Genomic DNA, 16,052 nt, shown 5'->3' on the forward strand with positions numbered 1-16,052 from the left:
CATGATCTTGCAGTTCGCGGGTTCGAGCTTCGCGTCCGGCTCTGTGCTGACAGCTCAGAGCCTGGAGCATGCTTTGGATTCTGTGTCTCCCTCTCTCTTTGACCCTGCCGTGCTCAAGCTGTCTCTCTCTGTCTCTCAAAAATAAATAAAAAACAGAAAAAATTAAAAAAAAAAAAAAAGAAAATGTGGCCTGATCTCCAACGTGAGTGATGAAGATGTTCTGAGACCTTTCGTTCCATTCCATTTAGAGGCAGGTGAGTTTCTTCTCTCGGGGACATTTTTATTCCTGCTGGTGGGGTGGCTGAAGCAGACCTTACTAGTTACCAGGGTCCACTGAAATTCTGATTCTGCCTATTATTAGGGTGACTTTTTACCTTGAAAAATAAACACTTAAAATCCCATTTTATGTGGCACTCTGATATATGCCCGTGGCTGAGTTCTTTGTGGAGGACTTACCTGTTTTTCACACCGACTGGGTGGTAAAGAAACTGCCATGGAGAGGTGAGCAGGTCTCTTCTCCAAGTCAGGGCTTCTCAAACATTTATGTATACAAGCATCACCTGAAGGAGGTCTTGTAATGACCAGAGATTCTCCTGAGATTCTAATCTAGTAAATGAGAGACCCAGAAATCAGCATTGGTTAGCAACCACCCAAAGAGATTTGACGCACATAGTCTAGGTGCCATTTTTGAAGAAATCTGATCTTGGAGCCTCAGTTTACTTTCAGTGATAGGTAATACTTGATAGCAGTCATTAACCAGGCATCTTTCTAGCTACTTTATTTATTTATTTTTTTAGTATTTATTTTTGAGAGAGAGGGTGGGGGAGGGGAAGAGAGAGAGGGAGACACAGAATCGGAAGCAGGCTCCAGCTCCAGGTGTCAGCATGGAGCCTGACGTGGCGTTGCTTGAACCCATGAACTGTGAGATCATGACCTGAGCCAAAGTCAGATGCTTAACCGACTGAGCCACCCAGGCAACCCTCTAGCTGCTTCAAAAACATTAACTATCAATTGTCACAGCCACCCTATGAGCTAGATATTTTTGTACCCATATTTTGCAAATGAGGAAATTGAGGCTCAGAGAGGTTAAAAAACATGCCCAAGGTTCACATCTACTAGGAAGCAGAGCCTGCTACAGGCACTGCTATGAGGAAGCAGAGCCTGATATGGTAATACAGGTGGAATATGCTGTTGTACTTAAATTGATTTACAAATTCACAAATTCTTAGAGTAAGAGGTTACTACTCTTTGGTGGTGTACAAAGAATATTTCCCAGTATGATTAAAGAATATCTGAAGTATTCTGTGATTCTGTTGAAACTGAAGTTGACTCCCCATAGACTGGATGAATGCTTGGCAAATAGCACTCAATACTGGCTTGTTGAGTGAATAAATGAATATATTCTAATATATGCTAATATTCTGCAACTGTTAGTCCTTGAGTCCTTACACAGATGATATGCTTCTATGTGTCCTCTCTTGATTTTTCTTCTTTGTCCAGTTCTCCTATATCCATACAGTAGTACCAACCGTAAGTCCCGTTGATCAATCATGGCAACCATGGATTGTCAAGTGACCTGGATGCCTTTGTTTTCTTCTGTTCATGTGCCATGTTCAGATGGTGGGGAAATTTTTGAACTAGAGCTCTTCAGTGCAGAGTTCTAATATGGATTGAGTCACTGGTCATTATGAGACCATAGTCTGGTGCCTTAACCATTTAAGCCTTCTACTTTGCTCACACAAAGGATAGTTTTCAAAATCACAGGTTTTTATTTAAATTTCAGCTCTGATAAGAGGGAGATGGATTAAATTCTTTGATTTTGACTTGCCACCTCTATCAGTGAGGTAATGTCAGTAATTAGCAGTGAAGGCTTTACAGATTTTTTTTCCTGTGTTTGAGTATCTGTTCAATTGCTTATCAGCTCTGCAAACCTTGGGATAAAAAGGTGCCTTGTCTGTAAAATGGAGCACATAATATCTATATTAGAGACTTAGAATAAGTAATAAAGCATTATAGCACAGTGCCTAGCATATAGTAAGTTTGCAGGAATATTAGCCTAGTTACTGTTATGAGAATGAAGTCATCATACCTACTCTTTTGGAAATTTGAAATAATGTTTGTAACTTACTCTAATGTTTTGGGACTGCTCTGTAAATAGTAACTGTTAGGGCTACTATCACTATACCCTGAGGTTAAATTTAGAGATTTACAAGTGGTAACATTCTGTGATTTTTAAGAAATAACAAAATTAATGACCTGCCATTTTAACTTTGAGAGGTATGACACCACCATAAGAAATAAGCATGTGGTGTTTCTGAGACTGCTTGGGTGATGAGGGGCTCTGAACTCAGGGCTTCCTTCCAGAAAACAAGTTGTTGGCTTTAAGGGTGAGGGTTGATACAGATGGTTTTCAGTGAGAAATTTCACAACCTGACGATTAGACAAAATAATTGGGATTTGCTATTCTTTCAACTAATGGAAATGTCAGTCCTTTGGAGCATTGTTATATTATTGAATCTGAGGATAAGAAACATACAACAATAAAGGAGCTTTTAGAAATCAAAGGTGAGTCTTTGTCCTGTTGTGACATCATTCTGGTGAGCCTATCCACTTTTTCACCTGCACTTCAGGATAAGCTGTTGTGTTAGGATTGCCAGATAGAATATAAGATGCCCAGGTAAATTTGAGTTTCAATTTTAAGTAAATAATGACTGTTTATGAATACATATATATGAATATATATATGCATACATACGTGTATATATATATGCATACATACATATATATATGCATATATATATATATATATATATATATATATATATTATTGTATTATGGACAGGCCCAAATATCAAAAACACTTATTGGCAAAGTATGGCACCCATAGAATGTACTCCAGGACAGCACCTCTCAATCTTTATAGGTATATAAATCACCTGAGAATTTTATTAAAATGCAGATTCTGGTTGAGGAGTTGAGATATTGAGGCTACTATTTCAAAACCCACATCCAAGTGGCAAGGGTGATGGGTAGAGTCTATCAGACTTGCCAGAGTAGAAGAGTCACCTTTGGTGGTGATAGAAAGTACAGACCCTTTGCCATAACAACAGAGTACAGACTGGGTGGTTTAAACAAGGGCAAGTCTGGAAATCCAAGATCAAGGTTAACAGCAGGGTTGGCTTTCCTTGGCTTGTGAATGGCTTCCCTCTTGCTGCCTCTTCACATGATTTTTTTTTCTGTGCCTGTGTGCCCTTGGTCTCTGTCTGTCAGTGTCCTAGTCTCTTCTTATAAGGATGCCAATCAGATTGGATGAGGACCCACCTTACCAGCCTCATTTTATCTTAATCATTTCTTTAAAGTGTCCATTTTCAAATAAAGTCACATTCTGAGGGAGTCTGGTTTAGGGCTTCAACATATGAATTTGGGGAGGACACAGTTCAGTCCTTAACTGTATCTGAAAACCCCTGAGACAAAATGTCTGTGGGAAGGGTTTTGGGGGGCTCATCCATTTCTCCAGCTACAAGCTCTGGTTGAAGAATAATATCCCAGGTAAGTTTTATCAGGCAACATTTGCGCATGAATCAGAATCACCTGAAGAACTTGTTAAAACCTCCACGTTTCTGATTTGAGAAGCACAGAGCTCCTGATTCTGCTTTTCTAACAAGCAACTGTTCTTGAGAACTACCACCTTAGACAAATCCCTAAACTCCTCTGGGAAGCAGGGACGGTGGTAACATGCTCCTCATGTGGCTATAGTACAGATTTCGTGAGATCAGGAGGCAAAAGCTCTTGAGGATCTAGGGCCACAGTTTAGGTGAAAATGAGTTACAGCGATGCGTTTTCTACAACCTGTGAAGTATAGGAAACAAAGTCAGTGTCTTTTCATAAACAGAAAAACACTGACTTTAAAAAAAAGAACGTTCCCCTGATTCTGTACTTGACAGTCAGTGAAGTGTACTTCCTTCTTGTCCCCATAGTGGTCTTTAGTGAATAGCATATTATTAGATCCCATGAGGCCATTTCCCCAGATGTGTTGGGGGTTGAAGATAAAATCTACATACTTTTGGGATGCAATAGAATTGAAAGAACCCAAAATTATGTAATGAAACCTAATGCTCCCTAGAAAATGCTTTCTTTTTACAAATAAAATTCCTGAGCCATGAGTTACTTTGATATGGGTCATGTTAAGAAACATGTAAATAAAAAGTCTTACAGAAACAGAAATCAATAGCTTTTTACTTTTTTTTTTAACAAATCTCTGAAGCATGTATATGACTTATTCTTTCTGGCATATTAGAAATCTAGAATTTAGCTGTTCCAGATAAATAGAGAAGTCTTAAGAAAATGGACCATTCTTTATATAGCAGTTTCATAAGGGTCTCCCCTTAAAAATCAATACTTTGTAATTTTCTTTTTTTTTTCTGAAATGAGTTGCAAGTGATTGGTTGGTAAGCAATTTTAAAGGTCTTGTTTATAATAACAGGACCATAAGTTAATGATTTTATTGTCTTTAATTAGCAGGTTGGTGTATCACTTGGGAGTCCAAGAAATCAGCTGGGAGATGGTTTCTGCTGTTGTTTGCTTTTAAACACATTATTTCAGAGCTTCATCTCTACTTCAGTGCACTAGGTTTAAGAATGCTGGCTATGTGAGCATTAAATGTGTGCAAAGTCACTGCTCTCAGTGAAGCATAATTGCTTCATATGCGGTAGATGTCATTACTTATACGATAACATACTGAAATGTGTTGTCATTATTAATTTTTTGTTCATTTTAACTTTTCCTCTCCCTTTTTTGTTTTCTTTTCTTTGGTTTTACTAACTGAACCATCAAAAACATGAGGTCTGTTTTCTGTTAGGGTATTTTGTCCAGAAACATTGTAAGCTTTTTGTGTGTGTTTTTTTTTAAGTTGTAATTTTTAAATTTATTCTGAGAGATATAGAGAGTGTGGGGAAGAGAGAAAGGGAGACAGAGAATTTCAAGCAAGCTCCATGTTCTCAAGTGCAGAGCCTGATGTGGGACTTGAACTCATGAACCGTGAGATCATGACCTGAGCCAATATCAAGTCAGATGCTTAACTGACTGAGCCACCTGATCACTCCTGTTTTGTTTTTAAATCCTGAAATGATAAGAAAACTGAGACCCAGACTTTAAACATCTAGACCAAGGTCAACCAGCTGGTTGTAACAGAACTGAGTCTGAACACAAGATTTTGAATGCAAATGCCATTCTTTTGGGTTTATGCTGTTCCAGTTCTTGGATTTAAGATTGACAGTTACTGGGTTTCAGTGTTGAAAACTGGTACAGGGAAAATGTACACTGTTGTTAATTTAGGGGCAAAGCATCCAGCTTATTAGTAGGTTTCTATGTCTCATCAATAATAGTCTTTGGCTCTTGGGTTTATTCATAATTCTTTCAGAGATCTATCCATTTTACACTTTAGAATTCCTGGTTAAGAGGTAAAGTATGGTGGAAAAGCAGAATAAGTCTGTTGAAAAGTGAGATGTGGTATTCAAAACATCTACTCAGAGTGGAACCTGTAGTGTTAACCCTTTAATTGCTGGACAGCTAGGGTAGAGGTTGGATACTTGGGAGCTTAGAATAATGGCTATTTGCCAACTAATATGTATTTAAATAGTTTAACCACTGACATAGCAAAAACAGTGTGAACAGGATGGATATCTACCCAGGTTGAAAGCCTGGGTCCCTAAACAGCCCCATTCCTTTGGATGGTTCATGAAAATTGATGTTTGTGGTACGAAGACTAATTTGCAGCACCAAAATTGTTATTTTTCCTGGGCTACTAAGAGCTGTGAAATAAAGGTTAAAATTAGGATTTTAAACTAAAAATGTCAGCTATTCTTAATCATAAGTATGCATCATCATTGCCTTTGCAGTTTTCCCAAAATTGGTGTACCGTTGAATTTTGCTATGATTCTGATTCAGTAGGAGTGGGCTGTGTCCCTGGAATCTGTGGTTTTAAGAGTCTTCTCTAGATGCATCTGCTATATTGGATATCTCCTGTTTTACCCTCTAGATGTTCACTCAGATTTTTTTAGCCATGCTTTAGTCTCAGGAGGCTAAGCTCTGTGGACTGCCTTGGTGAACTCCCTTGCTTTCTAGCTTCCTGTTGGGAGAAGCCTGGGAAGTTGTGGTGGGATATGGGTGGAGGCAAGGAGAGGGAGGCTGGCCTATTTTATTCCTTTGGGTCCTATATTAAGGGATCATTTTGGACTGGCTTTCACTTTGACCAAAGATCATAGCTCCTTCAAAGGGGACCCTCTTCATATGTCTCTTTCTTTCCAAGTTCTCATAACTGTTCCCTTTCTTCGCCCTATCCAGTAAAGGGATGGTGACAACTCTGTTGGCCCTAACTGCAGGCACTGTCACAGCTTTTATTGTTTACTTAGACCCTTGTAAACATTTTCTTTAGTAAAACTATCCCCATTATTCTCTTTGTGCCATTTATTTCCTGGTGGTACACTATCTAATAGGCTCTGCCTTACCTATTTCCCCAACCTTTCATTTAACTTAGATGATCTTTAAGAAACCTCCCATTACCAATATTCTGACTCTATCCATACCTCAGATAAGTCAGGTGGAATTCTGCTATGGTGGACCTCTCCAAGGCACAATGAGAGGTATGGAAAACTAGCTGGAATTCTAACATTTACCTTCCAGCATCCTGCCTCCTTTGTGTAAAATATCTGAAGAAAGTATGGCCAATTCTAGTCTGGCAAAGAACAAATAAATTGTATATGCTCCTAGGGACAAAGAACTTAAGTGGATTTCATAACTTTTATTCAAATAATACAATATGATTAAAATATAAAGGAGTTTGCTCCCAAGGAGAAATACTTAAAGAGGCCTTTACTAGGTCTCTGTTTGGCAGCAGAATTTTATGACTCTCAGTATTTGCATGGTCAATTAATCCCTTAAAGTGATGACTAGTAGGCAATTTCTTTGGACTGTACAAGAGGCTAATTGGTAATATTGTTACACAAAATCTTGTGGGCAAAAATTATGCCTGTCTTTTACAAAATGTGCCTTCGGTATTTGAAGGAAGAGCTCTAGTGCCTTAGGCCTCAGATGAATTCAGCCTGCTGATGTCAGAATTAATGAAGAATATGGAAACTTAAGTGTAGGATGGATGGAGTGAAAATGAATTAAAGATTAATGACATTAGACTAGTGGGAGAGCCACATTTTCTGGTGATCAAAGACTCTGAGGCTTTCATCTGAAGTGCCTGGGAGAATGTGGAACATCTTGGAATTTGTCATATCACCTTTGGTTAGATTTTATCAGCCCATTATTCAGCAAGATACTCTAAGAACTATCCCCCTACCCTCAAACTCTGATCTGTTCATTCATTCAACAAATGTTTTCTGACTACCTACTCTGTGCCAGGCACTCTTAACAAGACTGATGACAGTCATGAGTCAAACACAGACATTGCCATACAATATAGTGAAATGGACAAGTTTTCTTTTTTTTTTCAAATTAACAAACTGTAATTGTTTTCCCAAAGATACAAGTTTTCTTAAATAATGGAAGTATACATTTACATTCGGATGTAGAGTAATTATACTTCTTGTAACATTAAGTCAAGAAATCCTCCAGTTGTAAAATACTCCAAATATTGGATGAAATATATTAAGAAACATTTGAATGTAGGGAAAAGTCAGGGAGATTCTCAGAAGCTAGAAGAAAAACCACTGAAAACACTCTGGGCAGTAGAATTGAAGTCTCACAACTAAGGTAATGTTCTGAAGGAAAGCAAGATGGTGCTCTGAGAGTATCCGGCTCAATAATCTGGCTAAAGTTGGCCAGGCATGTGTTATGGAAGCCTCACTGGAGACCCCACATTTGCAGCAGACTCTGGGGGCTGAGTTGGACTGGTGCAGTGGAGGCCAAGGGTGAGCAGGCCTCACAGAAAGCTGACCATGTGGAAAGTTGCATGGGCCAGAGCGGTTATGATGTGTGGGAAGGACTGAAGCCAGGCTATGACTACAGGGAGTATGAAAGGGAAATCTGTGCAGTTCCTGACTGGAAAGCTAAGCTCATAAATGTTCCATCTTTATAGGCACCCACACTTGGAAAGCAGCAGGCAACTATTGTGGGGTTTAAATGGTATGATAACATTAGAAATGTTATTTTTGTAATCTCCTTCTTTCCACTTTGCATAGTAGGGGGTGCAGCTGTATGAGTGGAAGATCATCTGGTGAGACAGCACATGTCTTAAGCCCTGCTGGGAACTAGAACATCATAAACAGAACCTCATGAACAGCAGGGGTGGGGAGAGAGCGCCTAGGGAGGAATGTAGGACTTTGTCCAGTGTTTCTCTTTTATGTCTAGTATTGCTCCATCATGAGCAGAAAACCTGCACTGTACATGTGCATGGATCTTTCTAGTTGAAGCATTTAAAAAAAAACATGAAATACAGAAAAAATACCATAACAAGCCATCATTACCATCAAAAATGTGTTTTTACTGAATGAAGAAGAAAGTTTAGTTGCATTAAGTTCTAGAGCAGAAGTAATGATGTAATATAGCTATAAATCGATTTTAGGATTAACGTATGGCAAAGGTTGTTGGGGTTTTTGTTGTTGTTGTTGTTGTTTTGTTTGTTTTTTTTTATTTCATTTTGGTTTTTTTTTTAACCATTCATCCACCCTGCTCTAATCTAATTTTTCACCATTGCTTCTCCTGGGACCATTTTGCTTCAGCTCCATCTCTTCCCCTAGTGATTGAGATCCTTCCCCTCTTTATTTCTGTGTCTTCATTTGGCTAATTTTTATTTCTTTCAGACTAACTTAATAACAAAACTAACACCACTGGGGGGTTATGTCACTTGGATGTGGAAAGCGCTTCTAGGCAGACAATTCTTTAGTTCTTGACACTGAACGTGAGGTAGGTGCTTGCACTCCCATCTGCAGATGAGAAAGCAGACTCAGGCAAGCCATATCACATGGTAAAAGTTCAATGGTAATAATAGAACAAAGATTTAAAACCAAATATCACACATGCATACACACACACACACACACACACACACACACACACACCATACAAAGAAAAACAGTTGATTTAGGCAACTTTAAATTGAATATGTATCAGCTGGGATCTTGTTAAAAAACAAATGCTGATTCTGTGGCCTTTTGCTGAACTGTGGATGCCACTTCGAGTAGCATCAGTATATGATAGGCATTCTGTGAATACTTATTAAATGAAGCAATGAATAAAAAATCCAAGGAAAGAAAATGCTAATATGTGTATGTTAATGATTATTTGGAGTCCTATATTTGCCTTGCATTTTTAGTTATCTGAGTTGTAATTTTTCAGTTAAGTATGGATAGGGCACCAGGAAAGATGCATGAATGAGATGTGACCTCTCTTCTGGGCTGGAAGCCCAAGGCGGCACTGTCAGGCAGGCAATGACTCTGGCTTAGCAATAGTTTCCTGGAGTACAGTCACTCCCAGCCAGCTTTCCCTACCACTAGTCATCACGAAAGAAACTACCAGTGCCAATCATGGTGCTAAGAAGTGTTTTACATGTGCCATTTCACTTGTTTCCCTCAACATCCCCACACTCTAGATGATTTTGCTTTCCCTTTTTTACACATGACAAAACTTACCACATACATAGTAAGGCTAACATTGGCATCCAAGTGGTTCTAATTCCAGAGCCCCATTAATTTACCATTATGTTCATCTTGGCATGTGGAACCATAAAGTAGCAAAAATAGAGTTTTCTTTTAATTTTGAGAAATACGGAAAAATTAAAACATATAAAATTATATAAAAATACTGGGATTTTTCACATTGATAAAGACTTCCATTTGTCAGTCTTATTTCACATTTTTTAGTGTGAAAGAAACAAAACAGAACAGGCAATGTTGACATTCCTTTGACCCCTCCATATGCCCTTCTCATCTCCCACTGTCTCCTAACTTAGGGAGGCAGACTTGGGGTCATTGTTTTCTATTTCAAGATTTTTTTTTCTATTTTCTCTTTTATATTTCTAAACAATACATATATAGTATTGTTTGGGTATTCAAAATATTCAGAAATTATAATGTGCTGTATGTATGTTTTTTCACTTTGTGTTGGGTTTTTAATATTGTTCTGTGCTGCATCACATAGGTATAGCTATTGCCTTTTAAATTTAACTGCACTCCACCTTAATTCTCATTATATATTCTATTGTTGGAAGAGGTTTAGGTTTTTATAATACAATTTCATGATCACTGGTGTAAACATTCTCAAACAGTCTTCTGGGATACAAGTGCAAGAATTTTCATAAGGTATATACTTAGGAATGTAACTGTTGGGTTGTGGATTATGTCCTTTTTAGAAATTACTGCCGTGTTGCAAAATGGTTCTCAAAAGTGGTTGCAGCAACGCCGTTCCTTCCAGAAGCATACACTGTTATCAGCACTTTATGATGTCAGACATTTTTCACCCTATTTGAGAGTATGAAATAGTATGCTATTTTAACTTTAATTTGCAATACTTGGGTTGCTATTTGAAATTGAGCTATATATATATATATATATATATATATATATATATATATATATATACACACACACACATATATACATATATATATGTGTGTGTGTGTGTGTGTGTGTGTGTGTGGCCACTGGGTTTATAATTTGCCTGTTGTATCATTGGCTCAATTTTTCTTCTAACTCATTTGTAGAAGTTCTTATCTTTTCTGAATACTGTTTCCTATTTGTGTACATGTTACAAAAAAGCTATTCATATTATGTTACTTCTTTATGTTAATCTTTAAAAAAATAGTTATTTTGAGAGAGAGAGAGAGAGAGAGAGAGAGAGAGAGAGAGAGAGAATGAAAGAAAACACAAGCAGGGGAGGGGCAGAGAGAGAAGGAGAGAGAATACCAACCAGGCTTCATGTTGTCCATACAGAGTCTTACCCGGGACTTGATGTCATGAGACCATGACCTGGGTGGAAATCAAGAGTTGGATGCTTAACCAACTCAGCCAAGTGCCCCTATATTAATCTTATGTTATTTGTAGGCTTTTCATTTGGGTAAATTTTGTTTTTTTTATTTTGCAAATTGTACTTTCCCTTTTTAAAGTCTTCTTTGGTAAAGGCAGATAGCAGAATGTTTAGGAGCTTTCTTCTGGAGCCAGAGTGTCCTGAGATGGAAGCTGGGTTGTCACTTCCCATCCCATCCCATCCACATTATCTTACCCATTGCATTCATGGAGACCTTTAGAAGATGTTGAACAGTAGAAGTGACTGGAGGTGGATTAGTGGATTTCCTTGTGAAGTAGCAGTTTTGTCATAATTGGTAATTATAGAATTCTTTTTTAGGCCAGCTCTGTGTAGCAGTTGCTAAGGTAAGGATAGCTTTAGTTGCTGGTGCCTCATTCTTCTACGAGTTTTGGTCAAGTTATCATTTGCAGGGAAATTCACACTTTAGTGAGGATAACAGACTCAAGTTTGAAATGATGTAAACTATTTTAGCTCTACCACTAACTTGCTACTTGACTTCACAGGGCTCTTTTGTTGTTTTGTTGTTCTTGTTGCCATTTTAGTGATGAGTGTCCCTCACTAGACATATGAGGATAATGTCCAAGTCAATATGATTGTTCCAAAAGCCTAAAATAGTATCTGGCATTTTAAAGGTAGGTATTTAGTAGATCCTAGAATGATTAAATTAATGATCTCACTTTACCTCTATGTTTAATAATATCTGTAAAATAAAGTTAGTGAAACTTGGTCTACCTTCCATAATAAGTTGTGAAGGTTATAACAAATAATGTGTGTGTGTCATATTCATGACAACCACAGTTCATGGTGGATAGCAGCAGGCAAGGAATCACAGGTTGGTAGTATGTTTGCCTATTTCCAATCACTAGAATGCGAATTCTATGAGAACAGCAATCTTATCTGACTTGTCTGGGGATGTAACCCAAACATCTAGCATACATCATGGAACACAGATATTTGTTAAATAAATGGAGCAGAGTAGAATTTAATCAAGATATCTTTAGTAGACTCAGAGAAAGTAAAGGAAAATATAAAGTTGAATTCAGTGGTCTGCTGTGAGAATTTCAATACGAGTCAGGTTTATATGGGAAAAGTTGAAAAGAAGAAAGTAGAAGAAAAAATAGATGTGAAAACTGTAAATGAGAATGAAGGAGACATTGTCTATGACTTAAGAAAATCCTAGACTGAAAAGATCAATTTGGTGTTCCGGGTTGTCTTTCAAACTGAATAGGATCGATTAAATGACAAATCTGATTGCATAAAATTGGTCATTAAGATGGTAAAGGAACCACAGTTTAACTGTAAATGCTTGATTTAGTATTTGTAAGTCTATGAAGAGAGAGGAGAGCCAAAAGTCTGTAGCTCTCTGACCTTGCATTCTGCAGAAGTGTTTTAAGAGTTGGATAGTTGCCTATTGTCTGAAAACAAGAAACAATAATAATGTAGACAGAAGAACTTTGAATTTATACTTGGATTTGGTCTATCCTACCACTCTCTGTATCCTCATAAGAGTAGCTTTAGTAGGCGTCTGTTGTTTTTGTTTGCCTTACATCTACATTTTTCTCTCCTAACAATATCCTAATTTATTCTGGAAAATAACTTCCTAGTCTCATTCATTTGATTTGTGTGAGGATGGACTACTTTTCAATTTCCAGGAGTGGGCAATCACAGACTCAGAGATGTAGCACAAGACCCAGGATAGGCAAAGACACTCAGTCTTAGAATTTTGGATCTGATTGTTGTGAAGCAAAAGTCATTCTTCAACTAGGGCTACTGCATTGACTGTTACTCAAAAGAGATAAATTACCCAAGAGAAGAGGACTCAAAGGAAATGAAGATAACAGAGAGAAACAAAATCCTGATGATGTTGTTGAGCATCGGAATCCTTTCTTGCTTGAAGCTCTTCTAGTCATTTCAGTCAGGTCAGCCAGGAAATTCTTACTTCACTGAATTTCAGTGGGGATTCATTTGCAATTCAGAGGAGTCTTGGTTAATATATTTTGATTTTCAAAAAACAAAACAAAAAAAAAGCCCCTTTTGAATGGCATTAACTTTTGAGAGCAAAATCTTCAGACCTGAGCTAGTGAAAGTCAGGAGTGTACATCATCCACCTTATTCCAGGTGGATGAAAATGTATCTGTAGAAACTTCTCATTGGTGTTTGTATATCTGTAGCTATATGAATAGTTGGAATTAGATAATCTCAAGGCTATTTCCAGGCCAAAAAAAAAAAGTAAAATTCTAAAACAGTTTTTCTTGTAATGACTCCTGTTCTCTTCTGTATTTTCTGGCAGCTTCTGATGACCAAGGCTACTTCTTATAAAGTTCTAGATTGTACTCCACCATTCATCCCTCCTCTCCTATCTCTGCTGAAGCTGCCTAAGGTCCTGATAACATAAGGAAGCACTGCCACTGTGATAATGACCATGTAAGTAGCTACCATTTTGAATCCTCACAATACCAAGAACTTGCATAGTCATTTCATTTAATCTTTCTAAGAACCCAGTGAGGCAGGAATTAATATGCAATATGTAATCAGTGATCCAGCATGAGAATCTTGGGTTTATTCAGTTTAACTTTACCCCACCTACCCTGCAAGCACCAATAACTTCTCCATATCACCCTAATTAATGTCCAAAGTCTCTTTATCATTTGAGGAACATTCAGATTCCTAAGAAATTAAGAAGTATGTTCATGGGGTGTCACTGGGCCAAATGAGTTGAAATCTACCAAGTGTTTTACCATAAATATATATCACTCCTGGTAGGTGTTTCTACATGATGCTTTGTTCTTTTGGCTTTCCAGGGAAGATTACCTTACAGGTTCTTCCTTCAGTGATGGCTGGGTAATTAGCGATGAGGGTGATAGATCATCTACATGACCCACTCCTCTATGTGAACAGTGACACTCCAAGTGATCGTTTCATGAGTTTGCATACCTAGATCTTTCTGGGTAGATGATCTTCAATCTTTTAAGGCAGTTGTTCCTAGGATCAGATTCTAACCTCCCAGAGCTTTTAAAAAAATAATTAATTTTCCCCCTTTCCTTTGATCCCTCTGCTGCTTCCTACTTCTCTGCCTTCTTACTCTTTTTGCAAATGTTTTCTCTTCTTATTCTTTCACAGTTGACAGCAAGGAGTCAAAATCATAACACAAATTAATAGCAACCACAAAAAGATGTCTTTTCTTCAAATTCAAGAACATAAACTTGAAACTATGCCAGAAGGTGAAAAGAAATTCTTAGAATTAATCTTCCAATTTCATTTTTTAAAAAAGGAGTTGATTTTCCTTATTAAAACATTGTGAATGTTCTTATTCTAAGATCGTTTCGATCCTCATTTTATAGATTAGGAAACTGAGGCTCAGAGCACTTAAGTAATGAGTCAACGCTTACAGAGTTAAGAAGCTATAGAATCAAACTTAGATGGGACTGAGAATCAAACCCTGTTATTATCCACTGAGCTTACAGGAAGTAGAAGAATGTGGCCCATGATGTAATTTTTAGGAAAACGATCCTAGAAAAATTTTACAAATGATCATTTTAGAAAAAAATTTAAAAATAAGTCAAGATTTGTCAGATTCTCTTTACCACATGTTATTAGGGAATGAGCCAATAAAACATTTAGAAGTCCATGTAAATCTCTAACATGTATGTAACCAACCCATAATAGTCCTTCACAGTAAATATTGTTCTCTGAAATCCAAAGTTTATTGACAAATCCCTAGGCATTTGTTTTCACTGTAAGTTTAAAAAGGACTTTGATATGTTCTGTATTTAACTCTAGTGGTTAAACTTTGCATCCAATATTTGTTTATAACCTCTTGATAGCTCTATTTCTCAATATCTAGTGGGCTATGTGATTAACTATTTTAAATTAGTCTTATAGCTATGAACATACTACCTTGTGATCCTATAGAAAATGGAAATAATTCTTTCCATATGAATAGCTACTAGCTTTTCACATTTCTCATAAAATTTTTTGATGGATAGAAAATTTCCCTTCATCATTCTGAACATACCTTTCTGCTTTATTTCTTCTGTCAGGATATAGAAAACAAAGGAATGTGTATTTAATATCATAAGAGAATATAGCCACATTCAAAGTAAAATAGTTAATTATATGAGGTTTTGTGCAGGAATGACTTACAAACCTGATAGTGAAATTTGTTTTTGGTTAACCATTTCCAGCTGCAGAAACTGAATATCATTTTGTACAGAAAGTTTGATTTTCAAAATAAGTGAGTGCCTGATATCTTGTTGTAAAACTACATGTCTTTTCTAGCTGTTATAAATTGGCACTTCTAAGTTGCTAATACTTCTTGTGCTGTGCATTTTCTTTTATGGCCTGAGAACTAAGCCACTGGATGGATGGAGGTAGAAATGTTTCATATTGCAGCTGGGTGTAGAAAGTATGTCAGTTGCTGTACACTGGATGTTAGAAATAGTATGGATATGTCAGGTTCAACCTGCTGGACTCCAATCAGCATTAGAAATCCTTTTCCATATTCTTTCCAAAGAGTGAAGAGGGTTTTGTTTTATTTTGTTTTTGTTTTGCTTCAAGTCCATCATAAAAGACTCTATGATATAGTGGTTGTACCAAAGTTAGGAGAGAGAGAGCTAATGTGAAAAATGCCAAAATGAAAATGAAAATCTAACGTGACAAGCTAAAAAAGTGGAGAATTTCTTTAAGATTAATTCTGATAACAATTAATGTTCAGGGGCATCAAAATTCCAAAAATGACATCAGGATGATTTGGATTAAAAATCTCCTCAGGAGAGGAGATAAAAGAGAGGGTTTAGGTGACTGCTTATATAATTTAGCTGCTTAAATAGATGGTGCAACTCTAGGTAAAAACCTTCAGCCACTACATACAGGATCGTCAGGTTATATTTAGAATGGGGACTCATTCCTAAGGCATTTATTCGCAAGTGAGAATAGTCTAAAATTCTAGGGTGGTTTTATCCAAAGAGCACCTGGGGATGAGGTTCAGAGATGTGGAGACCATGTTTTCTTCTCCAGTGGCCTGC

General features: G+C 37.2%; 1 long non-coding RNA gene across 1 annotated transcript; it reads left to right on the forward strand.

Moving 5' to 3' along the window:
• The first annotated feature begins 11,574 nt into the window (after positions 1-11,574).
• On the forward strand, positions 11,575-14,273 carry LOC115273713. Its single transcript, XR_003900914.1, has 3 exons — positions 11,575-11,660; positions 13,319-13,452; positions 14,149-14,273. It is a non-coding gene; the product is annotated as an uncharacterized LOC115273713 (long non-coding RNA).
• Positions 14,274-16,052: the final 1,779 nt, after the last annotated feature.

This window comes from Suricata suricatta, chromosome 12, assembly GCF_006229205.1.
Source record: "Suricata suricatta isolate VVHF042 chromosome 12, meerkat_22Aug2017_6uvM2_HiC, whole genome shotgun sequence".
Classification (NCBI taxonomy): Eukaryota; Metazoa; Chordata; class Mammalia; order Carnivora; family Herpestidae; genus Suricata; species Suricata suricatta.